Raw genomic sequence first — 26,204 nt, 5'->3', positions numbered from 1 at the left:
CCTGTTGTTTCTTTGTATCCTTCCCTGCTACTGACCCCTGGACTGTCTTCCGCCTTGAACCTTCACTGCCTGCCTCGACCCGGATTGGACATTGACTACCCCTCTTGGATTATCCCTAAACTTGTACCGCGTTCTGGGCTGTCAGCTGCTTACTGCCAGTGGGTTCCGCATCCCACTACTGGCTCCCTGGGAGGTTCTGACAGAATAACTCAGCCTTCACCATGGAACCCGCAAAAGCAGTGGATCCCATGACGGCCATGGCCCAGCAACTTAACCTCATGACGCAGGACTTCCAGGAGATGCAAGCGAGTCATGAGCACCTGCTGCAGAGGGTTGCCACACAGGAGCAGCGCACCGCAGAGCGCACCGCGCTACCACCCTCGCCTCCCCCGCCGGCGCGCACCCTGGAAGTGGTCTCTAGCGAGCCGTCAGTCAGCCTCCCTGAGCGGTTTTCAGGAGATCGGAGGAAGTACCGCTCCTTCATCATCTCCTGCGAGCTGTTGTTTTCCCTGAAGCCACGTACATATGCCACGGACTTCGTCAAGGTACGCACGGCAATTTCCTTGCTCTCAGGGCCTCCCCAGACCTGGGCGCACCAACTCCTACTAGCCGATGACCCAGTGCTGGCATCCTGGAAGTCCTTTGCCGCAGCTATGCAAAGACTTTATGATGACCCCCTGCGTTCTTCAACCCCCAGGGGTACCTTGCGCACCCTCCGCCAGGGCAGACGTCCAGTGGAGGATTACATCATGGAATTCCGTGAGGTAGCCCCGGATACGGGCTTGAACGAGGTGGCCTTGATTGACCAGTTCCGCATCGGTTTGTCCGAGCAGCTCAAGGATGAGCTCGCCCGCATTGGGGTGTCGGGCTCCTTGGGGGGCCTGATGGACTCAGTAACCCACCTGGATCACCGCTTCCGGGAAAGACGACAGGAGCGACATCAGACCCCGCCTCTAACGGAGCGCTGGTTGGAACCCTTAAGGCTTCCTGTTCCTGTGGCGGCAGACGGTAACCAGGAGGAGCCAATGCAGATCGGGGCTGTTCGGGGTCCCCTGTCCACGATGGAGAGAACCAGGAGAAGAACCTTGCATCTGTGTTTATACTGCGCAAAACCGGGCCATTTCCTGAAGGACTGTCCCATCAAACCTCCCGAAGGTAGGCCAGTGACACCCACGGTATGCATTAACCTACCTATGCATAACAACTCGTCTCATCTCACCATCCCTGTTTCCCTGCAGCTGGGCAACAACAATATTGATCTCTCTGCCATCATTGATTCGGGCGCAAGCAGTTGTTTTATGGACAAGGATCTGGCTTCCCAACTAGGCATCCCGTTGCGCCCTAAGAAGAACCCATCCCAGCTTCATCTGGTGGATGGCAGCACCCTAAAGACGGGACCTATCGCCATGGAATCACATCCCTTGTTCCTCCGCATCGGCCTTTACCATTCCGAGAAGATCGTGTGGGACATCGTGCCTTCCCCCTTGTTTCCAGTCATTTTAGGCATCCCCTGGCTTAGGAGACACAACCCCACGATTAACTGGACCTCTGGCTCCATCACCTTCACGCCCCCCTCCGGTTCTCCTATTCATGCGTCTCCGGCTCCTAGCCCTCCTACGGTTCTGGGCACCGTTGAACACAGACTACCCGACAAATATCGGGACTATGCAGACGTTTTTGAAAAAAAAAGAGCAGACGCCTTGCCACCGCACAGGCCTTATGATTGCCCCATTGACCTGCTCCCTGGAGCCCCACTGCCGTACGGACGCTTGTACAATCTGTCCGAACCCGAGACCAGGGCCCTGAAGGACTACATAGAGGAGAGCCTAGCGAAGGGGTTCATCCGTCCCTCGACCTCTCCAGTTGGGGCCGGCATCTTCTTTGTGGGGAAAAAAGATGGGGGTCTCCGGCCCTGTGTCGATTACCGGGCCCTGAACGACATCACCAAGAAGAACCGGTACCCACTCCCTCTCATTCCCGACTTGCTGGACAGAGTTAAGGATGCCCGTTTCTTCACCAAGATCGACCTCCGTGGGGCCTACAATCTGATTCGTGTCAGGGAGGGGGATGAGTGGAAGACAGCATTCCGCTCACGGTTTGGGCACTACGAGTACCTTGTCATGCCCTTCGGGCTCTGTAACGCCCCTGCCACTTTTCAGTGCTTCATCAATGACGTCTTCCGTGACCTGTTGGATACCCATGTTGTGGTATATCTGGACGATATCCTTGTCTTCTCCAGATCACTGCCACAACATGAACGGCATGTCAAATCGGTGCTCCAGCGTCTGTGGACCCACAGTCTCTATGGCAAGCTTGAAAAAAGCACCTTCGAAGTCTCGTCCATTGAGTTCCTGGGCTACATCCTATCCCCAGGTCGAGTGGAGATGGACCCCAGGAAGATCCAGGCCGTCCAGAATTGGCCTGTCCCCCGCAATCGGCGGATGGTGCAGCAATTCATTGGTTTTGCCAATTTTTACCGCCGATTCATTCTGAACTTTTCAGCGATCTGCGCTCCCATCACTGCTCTGACCAGGAGCAACACCCTGTTTGAATGGACCCCGAAGGTCCAACAGGCATTCCAGCACCTTAAGAGGCTGTTCACACAGGCACCTATACTGGTACAACCGGACGCCTCTTGCCCGTTTTTTCTGGAGACCGATGCCTCCGAGGGGGCTATCGGGGCTGTTCTCTCCCAGGTCCAAGGGGAGAAGCAGCTTCTCCATCCCGTTGCCTTTTATTCCCGCAAACTCACCGGGGCCGAACGCAACTATGATGTGGGTGAGAGGGAGCTGCTCGCCATCAAGGACGCCCTGGAGGAATGGAGACATTTGCTGGAAGGAGCCGAAAACCCTGTGGTGGTGTACACCGACCATCGCAACCTCGAATATCTCCGCAGTGCCAAGCGACTGCGTCCTCGACAAGCCAGGTGGGCTCTCTTTTTCTCCCGTTTTCGCCTCCAGATTACCTATCGACCGGGATCCAAGAACGGCAAGGCTGATGCCTTGTCCCGTATGTGCTCCTCCGAGGCCGATCCTGCACCTCCGGAACCGATCCTGCCAGCCGCATACTTTCTAGCCACCCAACACTCCTTGATCGAGAGGATCCGACGGGCCAGCATGCCAGCTCCAGAGGAGGCAGCCCATCTGCCAATGAAGCAGGGGCTTTGTTACCACCAACAGTGGATCTACGTCCCAGTCTCCCAGCGACTGCCTGTACTACAGCATCACCATGACCACCCCACAGCAGGCCACCGAGGAAGGCGCAACACCACGGAATGCATCCTACGTCAGTTTTGGTGGCCCTCTTTGGCAGCCGACGTACGCTCCTTCATAGAGTCTTGTTCCGTGTGTGCACTCTACAAACGTCCCACCTCAAAACCTGTTGGGTTATTACAGCCTCTGCCAGTGCCAACCCTTCCATGGCGCAACATAGCCATGGATTTCATTGTGGACTTACCGCCTTCACAAGCCTGTACCACCATCATGGTGGTGGTGGACAGATGTACCAAGATGTCCCACTTCATTCCGACCTCCGGTCTCCCGACGGCCCAAAAAACCTCAGAGTTGTTCCTCCAACACGTGTTCCGGTTGCACGGGCTCCCTTATTCCATCGTCTCAGACCGGGGCTCACAATTCACCTCCCGCTTTTGGACCCAGTTTTGCCGTAGCCTTCATATCACTCGCAGCCTGTCTTCTGCCTATCACCCCCAGTCCAATGGGCAGACCGAAAGGACCAACCAAACCCTCGAACAGTTCCTTCGCTGTTACACATCCCATCTACAAGACGACTGGGTGAGCCATCTCCCCTTCGCGGAATTTTCCTTCAACAATCAGCTTCATTCCTCCACCGGGCTCTCACCATTCTATGCCAACTATGGCTATCATCCCGCAACTCTCCCGGATCTCCCCCTTGATGTCCCAGTGCCTGAAGTGGCTCAACGACTCCGGCTCCTACGAGAACTGAGGCGGACCCTAACGCAGCAACTCCAGGCCGCTCAGCAGCGGCACAAGATGCAGGCAGACCGTAGACGCACAGAATTCCCCAGGTACAAAGACGGGGACAAGGTATGGCTTTCCACACAGCACCTCAAGCTGTCCTGTCCCTCCCGAAAACTGGGACCCCGTTACCTTGGTCCCTTTGAGATCGTGAGTATGGTCAACAACGTTGCAGCCAAGCTCCAGTTGCCTACTTCCCTGGGAATCCACCCGGTATTCCACGTGTCCTTGTTGAAACCACACCGTGCCAACCCGTTCCCGGACCGGGCACCTGCTCCACCACCTCCCATCCAGGTGAATAACGATGATGAGTATGAAGTCCAGGAGATCCTGGACTCCCGCCGCCGGCGTGGGGTCCTGGAGTATCTCATCCACTGGAAGGGGTACGGTCCCGAGGAGCGTTCCTGGGAGCCCTTGGGGAATGTCCATGCGGCCGCCAAGGTGTGGGCGTTCCATCGGGCTCACCCCGAGAGGCCTTCCCAGGGTCGCGTCCGGAGGCCGCTCCTTGGTGGGGGGCTCTGTCAGGAAGCAGGGGGTGTTACCCCTACTCTGGGACCACGGGCACGGCGCAGGGCACGGGTTCCCCTTCAGCTCGGTAGAACACCTGGTGCCCGAGGTGTGGGTGCACGGCGTGTGCGCAGTACACAGGCTGCTCGCACATTTCCGGGTACATAGAGTTCCTGCATTATCCGGCTGTCAGGTGTGAGCCTTGCTGAGGGAGATTCCCAGTACACACCTTCCACCTTCCTCGCCTGCCATTGGTTCCTGGGGAGGGTGGTTCCTACCTTCCCTGGCTATAAAGACCTGGCCTGAGCTCTGGTTCATTGCTGAGTTATTCCACCTTATGGTGAACACCTAGCCTCCCTGCAGATCCTTCTATTGCCTGTTGTTTCTTTGTATCCTTCCCTGCTACTGACCCCTGGACTGTCTTCCGCCTTGAACCTTCGCTGCCTGCCTCGACCCGGATTGGACATTGACTACCCCTCTTGGATTATCCCTAAACTTGTACCGCGTTCTGAGCTGTCAGCTGCTTATTGCCAGTGGGTTCCGCATCCCACTACTGGCTCCCTGGGAGGTTCTGACAGATCTGCATCCATCTTCAACCCCTGAACTCCACTCAGATCTCCTCCTCAACTCAACTCAACTCACTAACTAGGCCTGACCTAGGTATATATAGAACCTAAGTGTTGTCCCCATCTAGTGGTGGGATGTATAAATTACACCTAATCTGCCTGGTAACAGGGATTTTGCAGATAATAGTACAAAGTACCACAATACAACATAATGCAATTGTCAAGATAAAAAGTGCTTTTAAGCAGTGCCCACACACACGTAGTGGGACGCTGCAATTGCACCCGCTACTTACAAAAAAATGCGCTTTGCGACGAAGTAATTTCATAATGAAGCTAATTTTTTTGTAAAATTCGGCGAAGCAGCTGAATTGAATTTTGCAGAACTTTGCTCATCTCTGGGGCATACAGTATGTTCAGATGGCCCTGCCAAATGTCATTTTTGGACCTCTTTTTCTTTATGGTATCAAATCCCTCTACAGAGGGACCCTAAGCATAAGTTCACACATTGTGGTCAAGTCACATTTTTTTGCCACTATTGGTGCAAAACCATATTTTTCTGTGATTTTCTGAAAATTATTGCATAAATTTGGCTGTGATTCATGAACTTTCCTTAAGAGCCTATTAACACATTGCAGTCAAAGCTGTGGCAAAACGCCCATATTTTGCTGCAATATCTGAAAAATCAATGCAACACCACAACATACGGTAACTGCGACGTGTGAATGAACCCTAACTTCAGGTGGATAAAACGATTATGCTCACAGTTTAGAGCCTGCAATGCAGTGTGCTTGTTACCCCTGACACAACACTTTAGGAGATCACCTTTATCAATATTGCACAGACCATGGGATTATTGATATGTGTCTGAACGCAGTTCCTCACAATTAAAGGGGCACACAGATAAAGTGGGTGAAGCCAAGGGCAACATTTTTTTAATACAGTTTTTTTTACAAAAATGTATTCCGCAAAAAAAAAGTTCATGTGTGTACACCCCTGTGAAAGCTATTTATTGGGCAGTTAGATTTCTGACCTTTTTTCTGCATTTCAGAGGCTACAGTATATAAAGGGACAGTAAACCTTTTTGTATCCTGTCTCAGTTAAATATTACCTATTAGGCCCCTTTTTACACAAGCGAGTATTCCATTGCGCCCGCACTGATTCCGGACCCCTTCATTTCAATGGGTCTGTGTACATGAGTGTTGGTTTTCACGCATCATTTGTGTGTTGCGTGAAAATCACAGCATGTTCTATATTCTGCTATTTTCCCCCAACGCTGGCCCCATAGAATTGAATGGGGCTGTGTGAAAATCACATTGCATCTGCAAGCAAGTGCATATGCGATGCGTTTTTAACTAATGGTTGCTAAGAGACATTGTTTGTAAACATTCCATTTTTTATTACGCGTGTGCAAAACGCATTAAATCGCATTGCACCCGCGCGATAAAAACGGAACAACTGAACGTGATCGCAGACAAAACTGAATTAACTTGCTTGGGAGATTGCACAGTTTTCACTGAACGCATTTGCAACGCATCCGGACCTAATCCGCTCAAGCTCGTCTGCAAGGGGCCTTAGTCCCTGGGAGCTATCAGAGGCTGACTATAGTCTTAGGCCGAATGCAGACGGCCGTGAGCGGTCCGTGGTATCCCGGCCTAGCATCCTGCTGAGAGCAGGAGCGCATGGCGTCATTGGTTGCTATGACGCCGTGCGCTTCATGCCGCTGCTGCACTACAATAATACACTGGTATTATCTATACGAGGGAGAGATTTATCAAACTGGTGTAAAGTAGAACTGGCTTAGTTGCCCATAGCAACCAATCAGTTTCCACCTTTCATTTTCCAAAGGAGCTGTGAAAAATGAAAGGTGGAATCTGATTGGTTGCTATGGGCAAATAAGCCAATTCTACTTTACACCAGTTTGATAAATCTCCCCCTTAATAAAAAATCTCCCCCTTAGACCTCTTGCACACGAACGTATTTTCATTCCGAATCCGTTCCATTTTTTTTGCGGACAGTATACGGAACCATTCATTTCCAGAAAAATGTCTGCCCCATGATTATTACTTTGTCTCCTCCAGAAAAATGTATGTACATATTTGTGACTGATATTAGCAGCTCTTTCTGTTAGGTGACTTTCCTCCTATACTGTATAGAGCAGGCTGATCAGCAGTACCACCGCTGTCTGTCCCAATCTTAGCAGATCAGCACAACGTGGGGCAGGGAGTGCTTACAGAAAATTGGTAGAGGGACATTCTTATTATCATCCCACACTGGGAAATGCCTACTACTCCACCACAAATATGTGATTTCAGCCGGCGTCCATTGTCGGTAATATCTGTACTTTCTAGTATCCAAGGAAACGGGATCTGTCAGTAAATGGTGACTGGGAAGCAGTGATACAAGATGCAGATATTACACACTTCTCGTTAGATGCATTCTTATTCCCATTAAACAGTTTAGAAAATATCACACGGGAAGCCGCATAATTTGTGCTCGCAGCAGTAAGGCGCCATGCTGTAAATCTTCAGCTTTCCACCTCACTGCACTCATTCTATTTCTTTGCAGAAGTTTCCAAGGAGATAATTTGTGTTCTGCAAGAAATGGAAAATCCAGAAAGGGGAATCATGAAGTTCCTTCCAAAAATGACTTTTTATCTAGTAGTATTAATAAGAATAACTATGAAGAGGATCATATATTCACTTGCCAAGTATAGCGCACATGATCTGCGGTCCCACCAGAAGCCACTATTATTGGATTCCAACCCACATGAAAGTGAAATGATATGGGTAGTAGTCGGCACTGTAAATGGGATTCGTTAAAAGATCAGCGGGTTCTCGTTAAGTCTGACATCCATCTTCCTCATGGTCCCTCATTTACTGCTTTCTTCATCAATGTTTTAGTTATACTTTATTCTCAGTAATTCAACAGATTTTCCCTGAAAAAAAGCAGATGCAAACTGGTCTGCTGGTTTATTACCCAACATAATTAAAGCATGTCATGAGACACCTTAATTAAAACAATTGGTTGTTTGCATAATTTATGATCAGAGACTTGTAGCTCCAATTTCACCAGTCACACAACCTATACACAACATCAGTAGTAAGGCCCCTTTCACACGAGCGAGTATTCTGCGCGGATGCGATGCGGGAGGTGAACGCATTGCACCCGCACTGAATACTGACCCATTCATTTCTATGGGGCTGTGCACATGAGCGGTGATTTTCACGCATCACTTGTGCGTTGCGTGAAAATCGCAGTATGCTCCTCTTTGTGCGTTTTTCACGCAACGCAGGCCCCATAGAAGTGAATGGGGTTGCGTGAAAATCGCAAGCATCCACAAGCAAGTGCGGATGCGGTGCGATTTTCATGCACGGTTGCTAGGAGACGATCGGGATGGAGCCCCGATCATTATTATTTTCCCTTATAACATGGTTATAAGGGAAAATAATAGCATTCTGAATACAGAATGCATAGTAAAACAGCGCTGGAGGGGTTAAAAATAAATAAAAATAATTTAACTCACCTTAGTCCACTTGATCGCGGCCCGGCATCTGCTTCTGTCTCCTTTGTTGAATAGGACCTGTGGTGAGCATTAAGTACAGTTACAGGACCTTTGATGACGTCACTCCGGTCATCACATGGTACGTCACATGATCTTTTACCATGGTGATGGATCATGTGATGACCGGAGTGACGTCATCAAAGGTCCTGGAATGAATGCTCACCACAGGTCCTGTTCAGCACAGAAGGAGACAGACGAGATGCCGGCAGCGCCAGCAAGTGGATTAAGGTGAGTTAAAATATTTTTATTTTTTTTTAACCCCTCCAGCGCTAGTTTACTATGCAGTCTGTATTCAGAATGCTATTATTTTCCCTTATAACCATGTTATAAGGGAAAATAATTCAATCTACAGAACACCGATCCCAAGATCTCACGCGAGTGCAAAACGCATTACAATGTTTTGCACTCGCGCGGAAAAATCGCGGGTGTTCCCATAACGCACCCGCACATTTTCCCGCAACGCCCGTGTGAAAGGGGCCTAAGTGCTGTGCTGTAACGTCTGCACAATTTTACAACTGCACAAGATGTCAACGAGTGTTTCTGTGCTTCTGAACATCACCAATCAGTGATTGAAGCCTGATTTTGTAGTCAGAAAAAAATAAAATAAAATCTGCATGGAAGTGCAGGAGCACGCAGTCGATGTCAGAGCATGCTGAGAGTCGTAGTTTGGCAAATCAGTTAAAACACCACTGTTCTAATAAATTATTAAATAGGTTCAGCTCTGAACCGGGACATACCCCATTTTCATCCCTCTGGCCCCCCTGATATGAGCATCGGAAAATTTCATGCGCCGATGCTCTCCCTTGCCTGGATCGTGCAGGACAAGGGCTTGTTTGTTTACCTCCTTGTTTGCTTCCGCCCAGCAGTGTATTCAGTGTCGTCACTGGCTCTGATGGACGGGCTTTAGCGCAGCCCATTAGTTCCGATGATGTCACTGGGCTCACTGCCATGTGGAAGCCTCTGCCTAGCTTACCCATGGAGAGCCCGGTACATCACTGGATCTCCTAAAAAGAGTCTTTGTCCTGCGCGATTCTGTAAAAGAGGGTAAAGGAGAGCATCGGAGCATGAAATGCTCATATTAGAGGGACTGCCTAGCTGAAAAGCAGGAAAAGACGTGACTTAGTGGGACACTGGATGTGGCTTAAGAAGCAACACTTTGCACCAAAATTTTGGCACAAAATTCTGCCGCAAAGTAAGACAACCAATAAGTGGTATAAACAAAAGTGGCTAGCCCTACACCAAATACACTCATTGACAAAAAATAATGCATATTAAATTAACCACGGCAGTATAATGGCCACTAATGATAACCCAAAAAATGGGTCCCCAATTGGTATACCCAACTGGTATATTACAGACACTCCCTATATGGATCCTGTGACTTCTGCTCCGGCCCTGTTTGATCACGTGATGGCCCATGTGACTGTGAGGTCACGGCTTTCTAATCACGTCACTGGTCATGTGCTGGATGGGATGTGGCTTATGTGCAATTTGTTTGCCTTTAAAAGGCTCATTTGCACACTAGCATATGCACCGATGCCACAAGCCTTGCTGGATGACTATCAGCTTCAAAGAAACCTGAGCGCTGTGCTATGAGGACGAAACACTCCATTAGTTTTATCAGATGGAGCCTCTGCCGCTGCTGCTAAGCTACAGTCAGGTCCATAAATATTGGGACATCGACACAATTCTAACATTTATGGCTCTATACACCACCACAATGGATTTGAAATGAAACAAACAAGATGTGCGTTAGCTGCAGACTGTCAGCTTTAATTTGAGGGTATTTACATGCAAATCAGGTGAACGGTGTAGGAATTACAACAGTTTGCATATGTGCCTCCCACTTGTTAAGGGACCAAAAGCAATGGGACAATTGGCTTCTCAGCTGTTCCATGGCCAGGTGTTTGTTATTCCCTCATTATCCCAATTACAATGAGCAGATAAAAGGTCCAGCGTTCATTTCAAGTGTGCTATTTGCATTTGGAATATGTTGCTGTCAACTCTCAAGATGAGATCCAAAGAGCTGTCACTATCAGTGAAGCAAGCCATCATTAGACTGAAAAAACAAAACAAACCCATCAGAGAGATAACAAAAACATTAGGTGTGGCCAAAACAACTGTTTGGAACATTCTTAAAAAGAAGGAACGCACCGGTGAGCTCAGCAACACCAAAAGACCTGGAAGACCACGGAAAACAATTGTGGTGGATGACCGAAGAATTCTTTCCCTGGTCAATAAAATACCCTTCACAACAGTTGGCCAGATCAAGAACACTATCGAGGAGGTAGGTGTATGTGTGTCAAAGTCAACAATCAAGAGAAGACTTCACTAGAGTGAATACAGAGGGTTCACCACAAGATATAACCATTGATGAGCCTCAAAAACAGGAAGGCCAGATTAGAGTTTGCCAAACGACATCTAAAAAAGCCTTCACAGTTCTGGAACAACATCCTATGGACAGATGAGACCAATATCAACTTGTACCAGAGTGATGGGAAGAGAAGAGTATGGAGAAGGAAAGGAACTGCTCATGATCCTAAGCATACCACCTCATCAGTGAAGCATGGGTGGTTAGTGTCATGCGTGGGTATGTATGGCTGCCAATGGAACTGCTTCTCTTGTATTTATTGATGATGCGACTGCTGACAAAAGCAGCAGGATGAATTATGAAGTGTTTCAGACAATATTATCTGCTCATATTCAGCCAAATGCTTCAGAACTCAGTGGTCGGCGCTTCACAGTGCAGATGGACAATGACCCAAAGCATACTGCAAAAGCAACCAAAGAGTTTTTCAAGGGAAAGAAGTGGAATGTTATGCAATGGCCAAGTCAATCACCTGACCTGAATCCGATTGAGCATGCATTTCACTTGCTGAAGACAAAACGGCATTTTCTATTATAGTGCCGGCGATGTGCGTTCCGTGAAATGTCCTACGGACGTCTGAATGGACCCTAAGGTTGCTGAAGCTGGCATCGTAGCTAATCCCATAAATGCTCGAATGGTGATAAATTTAGTGATCGGGAAGGCCAAGGAAGTGTTGTAATCTGGTGGACACCCTGCCATGAGAGGTAACACGTGGCAGCCAGATGTCCTGCACATATCGCTGAGCTGGTAGTCTCCCTCCTATCACGACTAGGGGTGACCGACTGTCATATGTGATGGCTCACCAGATCATCAGACCAGCAGTTTGGGTAGTGTGTTGCTCTACAGCAAAGGCAGGACTGAAGCATCATCAACCCTTCCTGCACATACACACCACAGTTGATGACACCAATGCCCCCAGAAGGGTCATATGCACCTGTATGAGATTTCAAGTGCCAGTTTTCTAACATAAGGAGCAGACGGAGGTATAAAGAAGATGAAGATGGGAGGAGCAGCGCTCGAATCTAATGGGAGTAGCTGGGCTCTGCTGTCCAAGCGTACTGCCCAAGGAATCAATATATTAACATCAAAGGATCGATGTATTAATGAAAAGGTAAGTCTGGGATACAGTAAATAATGGAAAAAAGGTGGTAACAGACTCACTTTAATAGCCCCCTCCTTACAGCCAGCCTATGTGACATCTTCATCACGCACTGACTGTGAGAAATACACAAAGTGCAAATAATTTTAGAAAGTTTTCTTCTTACTTTCACAGTGTAGATGCATAAATAGTTTTAGCCACGTTTAAAGACTACACAGCCTACAGACGCCTTCTAAATGGATAAAATCCCCAAATAATACTATTTTCGATATTGCAGAGTAGATTTAAAAGGGTTTTCTGAGACTGACCTGTCCCCTGGCCAGAGGATAGGTCATCAGTATTTAAATCTCGGAAAACCCCTTTAAAGTATGTACTGTAAAGTGCTCACATTCATCTTTTGCTGGATAGCTAATAGATTAAAAGCATGCCGAGTGCTGCAAAACCTGTACTGCTCAATTTTCACCTGATTCTCAAGACCGGATTTAAAGGGCATTTGTCAGCAAATGAGCCTCTAGGAGGAACGGGGGCGTTTCTGTTACTCCTAGCAGCTCTGTTCTCTCTTCAACTGCTGCGCCCTCTGCATTTTGATTGACAGGGCCAGGCAGTGTAAATGTCATTTTTCTCAGCAATGCGGGCACATATGAACATGGGACCAACACAGATGCCTTCAGCTGCCAAGTGCCCATGTAACAGGTCAGCCGGTGTCATAGGAACAGATATGCTGATAGATGTCATTTAAGGAGAAAAATTCTGCTTATCAAACTTGCTATCTTTCATTACATACAGCATCTTGTCTCTCCAAATCTTTTTATTGGTGGAATACTCCATCTTTTAACTATCTGCACAGGAGTTATATGCCATCTAATTGGCTACATTCTCTTTACTACCTACTGTTAAATTATATCTACAATTCTCACTTTTTTATGTAACAAAACTGAATTATACATCACACCATTTCCTGTTCAGTAGAGTAAATGTGTTAACCTTTCTTCAGCGGGCAAGTGCTCTGGGATCTCGATCTAGGCTGGGTTGATGTCTTTGGAAGGGGACAATGGATGACACAGGAGGCGTCATAGATGTCAATCAAGCCTAGATGTGAAGGAGTTGCTGCCGAGATCTCATGACACTTCCTTGCTGAAGAAACTCCCAGCAGACTTACAGTTTGGGAGTTCTTAGAACTTCTTTTTCTAAGGTATGCTTTATGACAGGTTACTTTTAAAGGAACATTAAACCCAGAAATGAATCATAAACGTAACCAAGAAATATAGTTGATCTCACTGTTTATCAGTGTGTAGCATTTGCTGCATGAGCCTGACACAAACAATGCGTAGAAATTCTGCAGAGAACTAAGGGGTTAAAATGTTGCCAATCGGTTCCATGTTTGACTCCTGCACCAGCCACTTCTCTTACAGACAGGCACAACACAGTGGGAGGAGGGTCATGGATGACCACCTAAGTCCTCATGCACACGACCGTTCCGTTTTTCAGCAAACCGCAGATCCGCAAAAAAACGGAAGCCACCCGTGTGCCTTCCGCAATTTGTGGAACTGAACAGGCGTCCCATTGTAGGAATGCCTATTCTTGTCCGCAAAACGGACGAGAATAGCACATGTTATTATTTTTTTTTGCGGGGCTACAGAACGGAGCAACAGATGCGGACAGCACACGGAGTGCTGTCCGCATCTTTTGCGGCCCTATTGAAGTGAATGGGTCCGCACCCAAGCCGCAAAAACTGCGGCTCGGATGCGGACCAAAACAACGGTCGTGTGCATGAGGCCTTAGACACAGAGAGAAGATTTCTTGATATATTTCTAATCTTTCCAAAATAGGACCAAGTGAAAGGTGATGCTGAAGGAAGGATGTTCTGGGATTTTATTTATTTTTTTAATTTTCTGTAGTTAATGTTGCTTTAAGTCTTTAATATGACGGTATTCACAGAGGAAGTAAATTGCAGGTTTTTTATATGTCTGGTAAAATAAAAGTAATGTGAAATGGTTCACACATTGTGTTTCACAACAGTATACCATTACCTCTTCCTGTTAAAACTCCCCATATTTCCCAATTCATTTGGAGTTCCAGGAAACTAGATATCACCCCCCCCCCCTCCCCCATCTCCATAATCCTGCTTACTCACTAGTCGCCATGTAATGCAAGGCCAGAATCCGACTTTACGAGGAAGCTTTTTTTCCCCCAGATCTTCCACACGGCCTGCAAAGTACAGAGAGAAATGTGTGCAGGATAAGACTTGGAAAGTAATGTCTGGGACACTGCCAAACCCCTGAGTGAAAGATAAAGGAATAACAAAGTGCTGTTGCTGGCTGGAATTCAAAGCTGGGACCAGGGATTTCATGGTGAGCGTGCAACAACTAAATTAGGGCCCCTGGGTAATAGAGATTTGAAGTCACAGTCACTTAAGGTCTCCATTCATCCATGTAATGTGAGAAGGGGGGGCTATGTTGCGAGACTTGAGCACTCATCAGTTACACATGTCCACCTGAAGAGTATATAATTGTGTATCTATAAGAGATTAAAAACATTCTGCACTGAAATCACTAGGTTTTGCAGATTAAGGGCTCATGCACACGAACGTATGTATTTTGTGGTCCACAAAAAATGGATCCGCAAAAAATACTGATGACGTCCGTGTGCATTCCGTATTTTATGGAATGGAACAGATGACAATGCGGACAATAATAGGACATGTTCTATTATTTTGCGGAACAGACATACAGAAACGGAATGCACACGGAGTACCTTATGGGTTTTTTTGCGGACCCATTGAAATGAATAGTTCCGCATACGGTCCACAAAAAAAAAAAAACTGAATTGACACGGAAAGAAAATACATTTGTGTGCATGAGCCATAAGAAAAAACTGTAGTGAAAACTAACCCTTTTGGTCCAAAAACAACCATCATACAATGAAAACCTTTTTCAATAAACTACTATATACAATGCCTAATATATATATACAGTACAGACCAAAAGTTTGGACACACCTTCTCATTCAAAGAGTTTTCTTTATTTTCCTGACTATGAAAATTGTAGATTCACACTGAAGGCATCAAAACTATGAATTAACACATGTGGAATTATATACATAACAAACAAGTGTGAAACAACTGAAAATATGTAATATTCTAGGTTCTTCAAAGTAGCCACCTTTTGCTTTGATTACTGCTTTGCACACTCTTGGCATTCTCTTGATGAGCTTCAAGAGGTAGTCCCCTGAAATGGTTTTCACTTCACAGGTGTGCCCTGTCAGGTTTAATAAGTGGGATTTCTTGCCTTATAAATGGGGTTGGGACCATCAGTGGCGTTGAGGAGAAGTCAGGTGGATACACAGCTGATAGTCCTACTGAATAGACTGTTAGAATTTATATTATGGCAAGAAAAAAGCAGCTAAGTAAAGAAAAACGAGTGGCCATCATTACTTTAAGAAATGAAGGTCAGTCAGTCAGCCGAAAAATTGGGAAAACTTTGAAAGTAAGGGCTATTTGACCATGAAGGAGAGTGATGGGGTGCTGCGCCAGATGACCTGGCCTCCACAGTCACTGGACCTGAACCCAATCGAGATGGTTTGGGGTGAGCTGGACTATGCTGACTACCTCTTGAAGCTCATCAAGAGAATGCCAAGAGTGTGCAAAGCAGTAATCAAAGCAAAAGGTGGCTACTTTGAAGAACATAGAATATGACATATTTTCAGTTGTTTCACACTTGTTTGTTATGTATATAATTCCACATGTGTTAATTCATAGTTTTGATGCCTTCATAGTCATGAAAATAAAGAAAACTCTTTGAATGAGAAGGTGTGTCCAAACTTTTGGTCTGTACTGTATATCCACTAGTTGTACATGTAAAGGACTAAAGAACTATTCATGAGAAATGAATACACAGGGACTATTGTCTTCTAGTGAGGATATAGTTTTACATATAGGGAGAGCTCTTACAACTGAGTGCTGGACGTGTTCCAGTGTTAGAATATATTCTGAAACACAGCCCTCAATCCATAACCTCCCTTAAATGAATTCTCTCTTAAAGGGGTTGTCTCACTTCAGCAAGTGGCATTTGTCATGTAGAGAAAGTTCATACAGGCCACTTACTAAGGTATTGTTATTACCCATATTGCTTCCTTTGCTGGCTGGACTCATTTTTCCATCACATTATAAGCTGCTCAATTCAATGGTTATGACCACCACGCAATCCAGCAGAGGCGGCCATGCTTGCATACTATAGGAAAAAGTGCTGTCTTCTCTGGTGGGACCGGGAGCGTGGGACTGTGCTTTTTCTAATAGTGCGCAAGCACGACCACCTCGGCTGGATTGCAGGGTGGTCATAACCATGGAAACGAGCAGTGTATAATGTGATGGAAAAATGAATTCAGCCAACGAGATAAATGCTATTTGCTGAAGTGAACCCCTTTAAGCTAGTTTTATGCACTACAATTTTTTAAGGTTGCGATGTACATTGGGGGTTTATTTTGGAATAAAAATACAGAATTCAGAATGCAGCTTTAACGAGCATTCACAGGCACTCAGAATAGCAGGAATAAGGGCTACAGAAAGAGCTGTCTGATGGATTTCACACTGAAAGGAAGTTAGCAGCCGAGAAAGCTGCAGAATAAAGATGGCAACGACTCTCTGCCTCAATGTTTTAACAAAACTGGAACTTGGCGGGAATGCCCTTTATCTCCATTACTTGTCATTTTAGTGATAGAAAAGCTGAGACAGGACAGGAGTGACAGGAGCAAAAGCTGGGGGGACGAGACACTTAGGCCCCTTTCACACGGGCGAGTATTCCGCGCGGATGCCATGCGTGAGTTGAACGCATTGCACCCGCACTGAATACCGACCCATTCATTTCTATGGGGCTGTTCACATGAGCGGTGATTTTCACGCATCACTTGTGCGTTGCGTGAAAATCGCAGCATGCTCTATATTCAGCGTTTTTCACGTAACGCAGGCCCCATAGAAGTGAATGGGGTTGCGTGAAAATCGCAAGCATCCGCAAGCATATGCGGTGCGATTTTCACGCACGGTTGCTAGGAGACGATCGGGATGGAGACCCAATCATTATTTTCCCTTTTCCATTATTATTTTCTGAATACAGAATGCATAGTAAAATAGCGCTGGAGGGGTTAAAAAAAAATAATAATAATTTAACTCACCTTAATCCACTTGATCGCGAGCCCGGCATCTCCTTCTGTCTCCTTTGCTGAACAGGACCTGGGGTGAGCATTCATTACAGGAACAGGACCTGTGGTGACGTCACTCCGGTCATCACATGATCCATCACCATGGTAAAAGATCATGTGATGGATCATGTGATGACCAGAGTGACGTCACCACAGGTCCTGTTCCTGTAATGAATGCTCACCCCAGGTCCTGTTCAGCAAAGGAGACAGAAGGAGATGCCGGGCTCGCGATCAAGTGGATTAAGGTGAGTTAAATTTTTAACCCCTCCAGCGCTATTTTACTTAGCATTCTGTATTCAGAATGCTATTATTTTCCCTTATAACCATGTTATAAGGGGAAATAATACAATCTACAGAACACCGATCCCAAGCCTGAACTTCTGTGAAGAAGTTCGGGTTTGGGTACCAAAAATGCGCGATCTTTCTCACGCGAGTGCAAAACGCATTACAATGTTTTGCACTCGCGCAGAAAAATCGTGCATGTTCCCGCAATGCACCCGCACCTTTTCCCGCAACGCCCATCTGAAAGAGGCCTTACCGCTGCTGCATGTGCAGATGAATTTCTTATTATTTCCACTAGCCCACTTACAGCCCTTTCATACCTCTCTATTATTTTTGAGGACTTTGGTAAGATGCCTAATTTAAAAACCAGTGTCAGTAAATCTGAAGCCTTTTGTATCTCATGCCCACAGGCTCTAAGCAGAAGTTTGGCTGTATCCAATTTTAACCCTTCCCATGTAGCTGCAATGGTGTGTAATATCTAGGGATCAAGCTTATGGTCTTCTCAGACTTCTGGTTGGATTGCAGTTATTCCCATTAATTTCCCAGATAAAAGATCATATTTCTTTGTGGCAGATCCCCTTTATTTCTTGGATGTGGAGATCAAATCTTCTTAAAATGATCATTTTACCTAAGATCCTTTATCTTTTCCAATCTCTTCTGATCCCACTCCTGAACTCTATGTCTGAAATGGTTCCAAACTGAGAATTGACGGAGAATTAACCCTAGCAAAGAAGACTGGTGGAATAGGTCTCCCAGACGTAACGACTTGCTACCAGACAATTCAGTTGACCCATGTAGTGAACTGGTTAGATGCCATTTCCCTAGTGATGTATGTGCCAGTGAAGGAGTTGATGGCGGGTATTCCTCCCTATTGTGGTTCAATAATTGTCACACTTGTCATATAATAATAGCCTCACCAAAGCTGTCTTTCAGTCCTTGTAATATGACATATGATGTCTGTCTGTGATCTGGCATTGTCTTGCTTGAAACAACTTTTTTAATCTACCCGTGCTTCCTAAAATTGTTACGCTGATTTTGGTGCATTTCCACTAAATCAGCTAAAAAAATAAAAATCTCAAAACAACCTCCCATTTCAATGGGAAGTAACACTTCCTTTCCACGTGGAAAAAAGAAGCATCATCTTGGGGCAGAATCATCGCTGAATCTGTCATTGAAATTAATGGGAAACATTAAAAAGCCACTGTACATATTCACACATTTTCTGCACTGTTTTTGGCACAGATCCACACTAAAAATGACAAAATGCAGTTTTGCATTTAAGCAAATACCCATTGGTTAGAAAAAAAAACTAGTAAAAAAAACTGCATAGAAAACACACCAGAAAAAAAAAAATGCATGGATTCCACACTGAATTTTAAAGGCAGATTTTCAAAATCCGTCGTGTTAACATACCCTTAGGAATCTCACTCATGATGCCATCCTTAGAGATCAGGCCCTTCTCTCCTTTGAGGACTGAAAGGGACCCTGAATTTTCCTCCTTACACCTCATCACTTATGTACAGCTAAAACACAGCTGTTTGGAAGCATTTATATTGGAAAGTACTGATCATTTAGTGAGATGGCTACAGGGTACTCTACTCTTGAGAAGACTAAAAATAAATGTCGTCCCATTATTCTAATATTTTTGAAGGGAAGCTAAAAACTCAGTGACATATTAGTAGTTAACAACACATGTCCATAATGTGTATAGAAACTTGTTAGGATCGTCCAGACGTGTTAGACTTCAGGGATCAACGTTTAAGTTAATTTGCAGATGGTATAAAACACTCTCTGTTTTACACAAATGTCAGCTGATGTCTCCAAACTGTGTAGGTGTTTTCTCAGTTGCGCCAGGGCTTATTTGCATATATGGTGGGACTGTGAGAATATTAAACCATTCTGGTCACAAAAACAATCTATTATGGCCCACATATGTCAGGTCACTGTCGTTCTCGTACTCCAAAATATGTGTTAAACCTTCCCTTCAATTTCACAAAAGTTCTATGATTCCATTTATTAACTATGGCAAAACTACCTTTACTGGGCCTCCACCATTACGCCACCAATCCCTCTCTAGTTGTGGAAAATAGCTCAAAATAGGTAGGATAGCTAGTCCAAGGGATAGTTGATGGGATTTTATATGGAACAGCTTTTTACCGCATTTTTTTTCCTTGTAACTAAAGCTGGATTTACACAGCCCAATATTTGGCCAAGTTCCTATGAATGCTCTTTCCCAATAATCTGTCCATCTAAAGGTCACACAGATCATCTGATGAACAAGGGAAACGCTCATTCTTTGGGTGAAATGATTAGAGGTTCGGACACCTCAATCATCGTTCCATGTCTAAACAGCACTTTGCTGCCCAGAAGCAATGATTTTGTATGGGTACAAGCAATAGCAGTAGCACTCGCTTATCCTTATACTGTGGAGGTGATCACTGCATTTAAAAGCAGCGCTTTACCTCCATTTAACAAGCAGCCAATTGTCGGGAAGGAACGGTTTGTTCTCGACAATCTGCTGCTCCTCAGATAGTGAAAATGTGCCTTAAGATGAGAGGGAGGGAGGGGGGTGGGGGGGTAGGGAAAAGGCTGGGGGGGAAGGTTAGGGTCTTGAACTATGAGCGAGTGTTATCTGAATGGGGTGTGAGATTCAAATATGGTTTAAAATTTTACCATGTCACAGGCGATTAGAATCTTAAGCTGGAATGTGAGAGGGATGGCTGAAGCACGGAAAAGACAGTGTATTTTTCAGTATCTGGGGCGGTTTCAGCCGGCTATATGTTGTCTTCAGGAAACGCATTTGACAGGAGAAAATTTACACTGGATGAATAAAAATTGGGTGATCCATGCGTTACATTCAACTCATTCCTCTCATTCTAGAGGTGTAAGTATGATTGTGCATAGGAGTATCAGGTATGAACATATGCAGGAGTGTGTGGATGCTGAGGGCAGGTATGTGTGTGTGGTGTGTAAGGTAGATGGAATACAGCTGGTGCTGGTGTCTGTGTATGTGCCTCCACCGTTTGCTTCCCCATTAATAAGAGAGATCATGGGCTTTGTGGCGGACTTCCCTGGGCTGCCGTGGCTGGTGGTTGGGGACTTTAATTGCACGATGAATGACTCCCTAGATAGATGCCGGGTGGAGGGAGCAGGTGGTTCACCGGGGAGTGCGGCTCTCAGGAATATTTTGGGTGAGGTAGGAGTGCAAGATGTATGGAGACGGCGTAACCCGGATAAGCGTGAATATTCATGTAGATCCGCCACGCACCATTCACTATCGCGTATAGATCTGGCCCTTGTTAACGACATAATGCTACCACTAGTTAGGGATGTTGTTTATCATCCTCGGTCGTTGTCTGACCATTCTCTGGTGCAGATTGACTTGTGCCTGGGGGTGCTCAGACAGGGACCGAGGCTGTGGAAGTGTAATCCTCATTGGTTGAATGTGTTGGGTGACCTATCTGGGATTTCTATGGAAATTAAGGAATTTTTTGATATCAATACAGGGTCGGCTTCGATACCAGGTGTATGGGACGCCATGAAAGCATTTCTGAGGGGAGTTCTGATGAAAGAAATCAACAAACATAAATCCAGGACCAGAGAGGCAGATGTCAAGGCGCATGTACTAGTGTCCGAGGCTGAGAGAGAGTTTAGTAGATCCCCCACCATGGTTAGTAGTGAGGCGCTGGAGGTTGCTCAGGAGCAGCTGAGATGTCATCTGGTACAGGCCGCAGATAGAAAGAGAAGCTTTTACCGTCAGAGATCTTTTGAGGAAGGAGAGAAGGTGGGTCATTTGTTGTCAGTGGTCTCGCAGGCTCAGAGAGGCTCCTCTTGTATTCAGGAGTTGAGAGATGACAGGGGGAACAGTTGTCAGGACACAAAAGGAATATTAGGAATTTTAAAAAGCTTCTATGTATCTCTATATACTTCCACTGGATCTAGTTCTGATGAGGCCCTGAAGGATTTCCTAGAGGAGGCGCAGTTATCGGTGCTGTCAGAAGAAGATAGAGAGAGGCTAGAGGAGCCGATTACACTAGAGGAACTGGAAGCTGCACTTGGGGACATGGCAAGTGGTAAGGCCCCTGGAGCTGATGGTCTCCCAGTAGAGATATACAAAAAACTACAGGGGATATTACTCCCTGAATTACTTAAGGTGTTTGAGCACTCATTGGAGGCAGGTTCGTTACCACATTCGATGCAGGAAGCTATAATTGTGGTTTTGCCTAAGCCTGGGAAGGATCCTAAAATACCGGATTCCTACAGGCCAATTTCACTTCTCACGGCTGATGTTAAGCTACTGGCGAAGGTGTTGGCGAACAGGCTGTCCAAGGTAATTCTGACCATAGTACATCCGGATCAGACGGGATTTATGCCAGGAAAATCAACGGCTATTAACCTTCGTAGGCTGTACACTAGCTTAAATATTCCGGCGGATAATGGTGGTGACAGGGCCTTGCTTGCGCTTGACGCCGCTAAGGCGTTTGATAGTGTGGAATGGAGGTATTTGTGGGGGGTCCTGAGAATTATGGGCTTTGGTGAACGGTTCATTCAGTGGGTACAGGTTCTGTATTCTAGCCCTAAGGCGAGAATTAGAGCTAATGGAGGATTATCAGACTGTTTTCCCCTCGCCAGGGGTTCCAGACAGGGATGCCCACTGTCGCCCTTATTGTTTGCTCTTGCAATAGAGCCGTTGGCGGCGCATATTCGCTTATCTACAAGTATAGAGGGGTTTAGATATGGTGAACTGCATAATAAAGTGGCTATGTACGCTGATGATACCCTACTTTTCTTGGGCGATACTGGTGCGTCCCTGGATGCGGCCATGGCATTGATTGACAGATTTGGTAGCTTTTCCGGACTACGGATAAACTGGCAGAAATCCTCTTTGATGCCAATTGACGGGCAGGCCCTGGTAGGCAGACAAGTAGATAGTTTGGTGCCCTGGGTGGATAAATTTAAATATCTGGGATTACATATAACACCGAGACTAGCGGATTTTGAAGAACTAAATCTATCCCCTTTGCTAGCTACTTTTAGGCTTAAAGTGAGGTCATGGTGTAGGCTCTTTCTTTCGGTGGTAGGTAGAGTTAACCTTTTAAAAATGGTTATGATGCCCCAACTGTTATATATACTGAATAATGCTCCAGTTTGGATCCCTCTGGATAGATTTAAGAAAATTCACTCTATATTTAGAGATCTTACTTGGAAGTATGGACAGGCTAGGATCAAACTGGAGACATTGCAGTATTCTAAGTCGGAAGGGGGCTTAGCTGTCCCTAACGCATGGATTTATTTTTTGGCTTCCCAATGTCAGCATTTTAAGGGATGGATTGATCTACAAGCACCGGATATGACTGGGCAGATATTGCAGCATTGGCTGGGCAGTCGTGACCTCATGGGCATTCTGGAAGGTTTAGGAATGCATGCAGGGAGGGAAAAACTTCCTCTGATTGAACTCATGAAAAAAGTTTGGGCAAAAGTGAAGCTGCTAAGAGGAGTGGGAGGTATTAGTGAACTTTCACCTATTGGAAAGAACCAATTGTTGCCAGAACTATTGGCCATACCAGGACTTAGGAACTGGGAAACTTATGGAGTGACGAGAATTGGACAATTAATTAAGGACAAGACATGTAAGTCATTTCAAAGCCTGCAGCAGGAATTTAATATCCCCAAGGAGTGGTTTTATAAATATCTTCAAATAAGACATGCCCTTGGGGTCACGATGCGGAAGGGATGTGTGATAGCTCAAATGGAGGTGGTCCATAAGCTTGTTCTTCCGTCGGGAGGGGGAAAAAGAGGGTTAATATCACAGGTGTACGCTCTTCTAATGGAAAAATTCTTAGAGGGATATCCGCTTTCAAGAATGAAAAAGTGGGAGGCTGACGTGGGGGATATGTCTAAGGATATGTGGGAAGATATTTTAGAAGCAGTCCCCAAGGTGTCTCTAAGTGAACAGGGCAAACTGTCCCAACTATTTATTATACACAGAGTGTACAAAACACCGGTGTTCCTGAAAAAGATAGGAGTAAGAGGTGATGACAAGTGCCCAAAGTGTATGGAAGATGGTGCAGACTTATTACATATGTTGTGGTCTTGTCCAGTAGTTGCTAATTATTGGGAGGAAGTTGTAGAGATGATTAATAGTAAATTGACATTAAGAATTCAAAAAGATCCTAAGGTGTGTATTCTGGGGTATGTGTCTGAAATTGGAGGAAATGAACCGGTTAGGGTAGCTGCGGGGAGATTGCTATATGTGGCCAGGAAACTGATCGCTATGAGGTGGATCCAGGGGAGTCCGCCCACACTGAGTGAGTTTGAACGGAAGGTGCATGACATGCTGGTACTCGAAAAAGGGGTGTTTGTGAAGAGAGGGTGCCCTCAGAAGTTTGAAAAAATGTGGACTGAATGGTTATCTCATACCCACGTGGTTATATAGTCATGTGATGGTCAAGACCAATGTTAGGTTGGGGGGTTAGGGTAGGGTAAGGGGGGGAGGGAGTTTGGAAAGGTCAAGTTTCTGGTAATTTTTTTTTGCCCATAATATGTTTTAGCAAAGGTATATGTAGTGTATGGATTCATGATAATACTGAGTGGTGATATACTTATGAGTATTGTTGTTCACTGAATCTGCATCGTGGATAATTTAAAGAAAGAAAAAGTCAACATATTGTATTATGTTATAATATGTATTTATTGTTTAATAAAAACGATTTGATTCAAAAAAAGAAAATGTGCCTTAAGACCCTCTATGCACCTTATCAGTTTAGTTGTTCTCCTTTGTACTCTCGCCAGCTCCAGGGCCTCCTTTCGATGGATGAGTGCCCAGAACTGAACTGCATATTCCAGATGAGGCCGCACCAAAGCTTCATAAAGTGGTAATATTACATCCCTGCCCGCTGAGTCCATACATCGTTTTATATGTGACAATATTCTGCAAGCCTTAGCAGCAGCTAATTGACATTGTATACTGTTATTTAACTTATGATCTACAAGTACACCCAAATCATTTTCTACAAGTGACTCTCCAGTGTTATGTGCCCTAGGACATATGATGCACAAAAATTATTACTACCCAAATGCATAACTTTACATTTATTCACATTAAATCTCATTTGCCAAGTTGATGCCCAAATACTCAGTGTCCAAGTCAGCTTGTAGTCTATAGACATCTTCCAAAGACTGCAAACTACAACATAGCTTGGAGTCATCTGCATAAATAGAAACTGTGCTATTAATCTCATCCTCAAAATCATTAATAAATTAAATAATAGGGGACCCAGCACTGAACCTTGGGGTACACTACTTATAACCCAGGACCATTCACAATAGGAATCATTGACCACAACTCTCTGGACACAGTCCTTCAGCCAGTTTTCAATCCAATTACAAACTATAGTTTCTAGGCCTATCGACTGTATTTTACCTATTAAACATCTATGAGGGACAGTAACAAATGCCTTTTCAAAATCCAAGAACATTACATCCACTGCACCCTTCTGTCCAGGCTTCTAGTCACCTCTTCATATAACCAAATCAGGGTTGTCTGACAACTTCTGTCCTTGGTAAACCCATACTGTACCTATTATTCACAGGTGGGACTTATCTGTTGTTCCCCGTGGTCCTGTGTTCACACCAGTATCCTCGCTATCTGGCTGCGGATCCTCCGTTTGTATCATGAGTATATCTCACCTGATTGTTTTTTGACAGTTTTACACCCATGACTGGTTATATACCTACCCCCTGATGAACCTATAAATAGGGGAAACGCGTCGGGTTTGTGTTTACTAAGCTGAGGGAAATATATGATACCTTGGCACCCTGGTAGGGGTTTGTGTTCAGTGCTGTAGGTGATACATTACACCCCAGCACCTTTTTGTACTTATCTACATGGGCTGTATCTCATTACGGGTGCCATTGTGAACCCGTGATACGGTTTCTGTCTTGTCATAGGGTACCCTTATATTGTATGTTAGCAGCAGGGCATGCTTAGGGCAGTCAGTCCAGGCTCGAGGATAGGGAGTCCCCACCATCAGGAGACGTCCCTAGGCTGAGGTCTAGCTTAGGGAGAGTGCAGGGACAGGTGAGACATCTTACACTACCCAATATTCGCCCTTGTTATTTTTATCTGCATGACCGTCTCAACGGCTGGGTACCTTATGTAGATATCCATTTTATCTGGGCACTATCTTCCCTTCACAGATTCCACTGGTGAACCACTGTGGTGGGTTCGTTGTATCAATTGTTTATGAATAAAAGTTACGTTTTTAAAGGGGTCTATTTCGCTGGAACACTTTAGATTTTTTGATCCTATTATAAGTATCTGTAAATTAGCTGGATCTTTACATACTGGTTATCACTTATAATATTGTTAACAGTCACATAATCCTGTATATAGTCCCTTAAGAGCCCTTCAAACAGTTTTCCCACAACAGAAGTTAAGCTTACTGGTCTATAATTACCTGTGAAAGACCTAGAGCCCTTTTTGAATATGGGCACCACATTTCCCTTTATCCAGTCACTTGGCACTGTACCAGTCCCTAGAGAATCTCTAAAAACAGGGGCACAGCAATGACTGAACTTAGTTCTTTAAGCACTCTTGGGTGTAATCCATCTGGGCCTAGAGCCTTGTTCA

This window comes from Bufo bufo, chromosome 1 (assembly GCF_905171765.1).
Source record: "Bufo bufo chromosome 1, aBufBuf1.1, whole genome shotgun sequence".
NCBI lineage: Eukaryota > Metazoa > Chordata > Amphibia > Anura > Bufonidae > Bufo > Bufo bufo.
Note: the sequence above shows the minus strand (reverse complement) of the source record.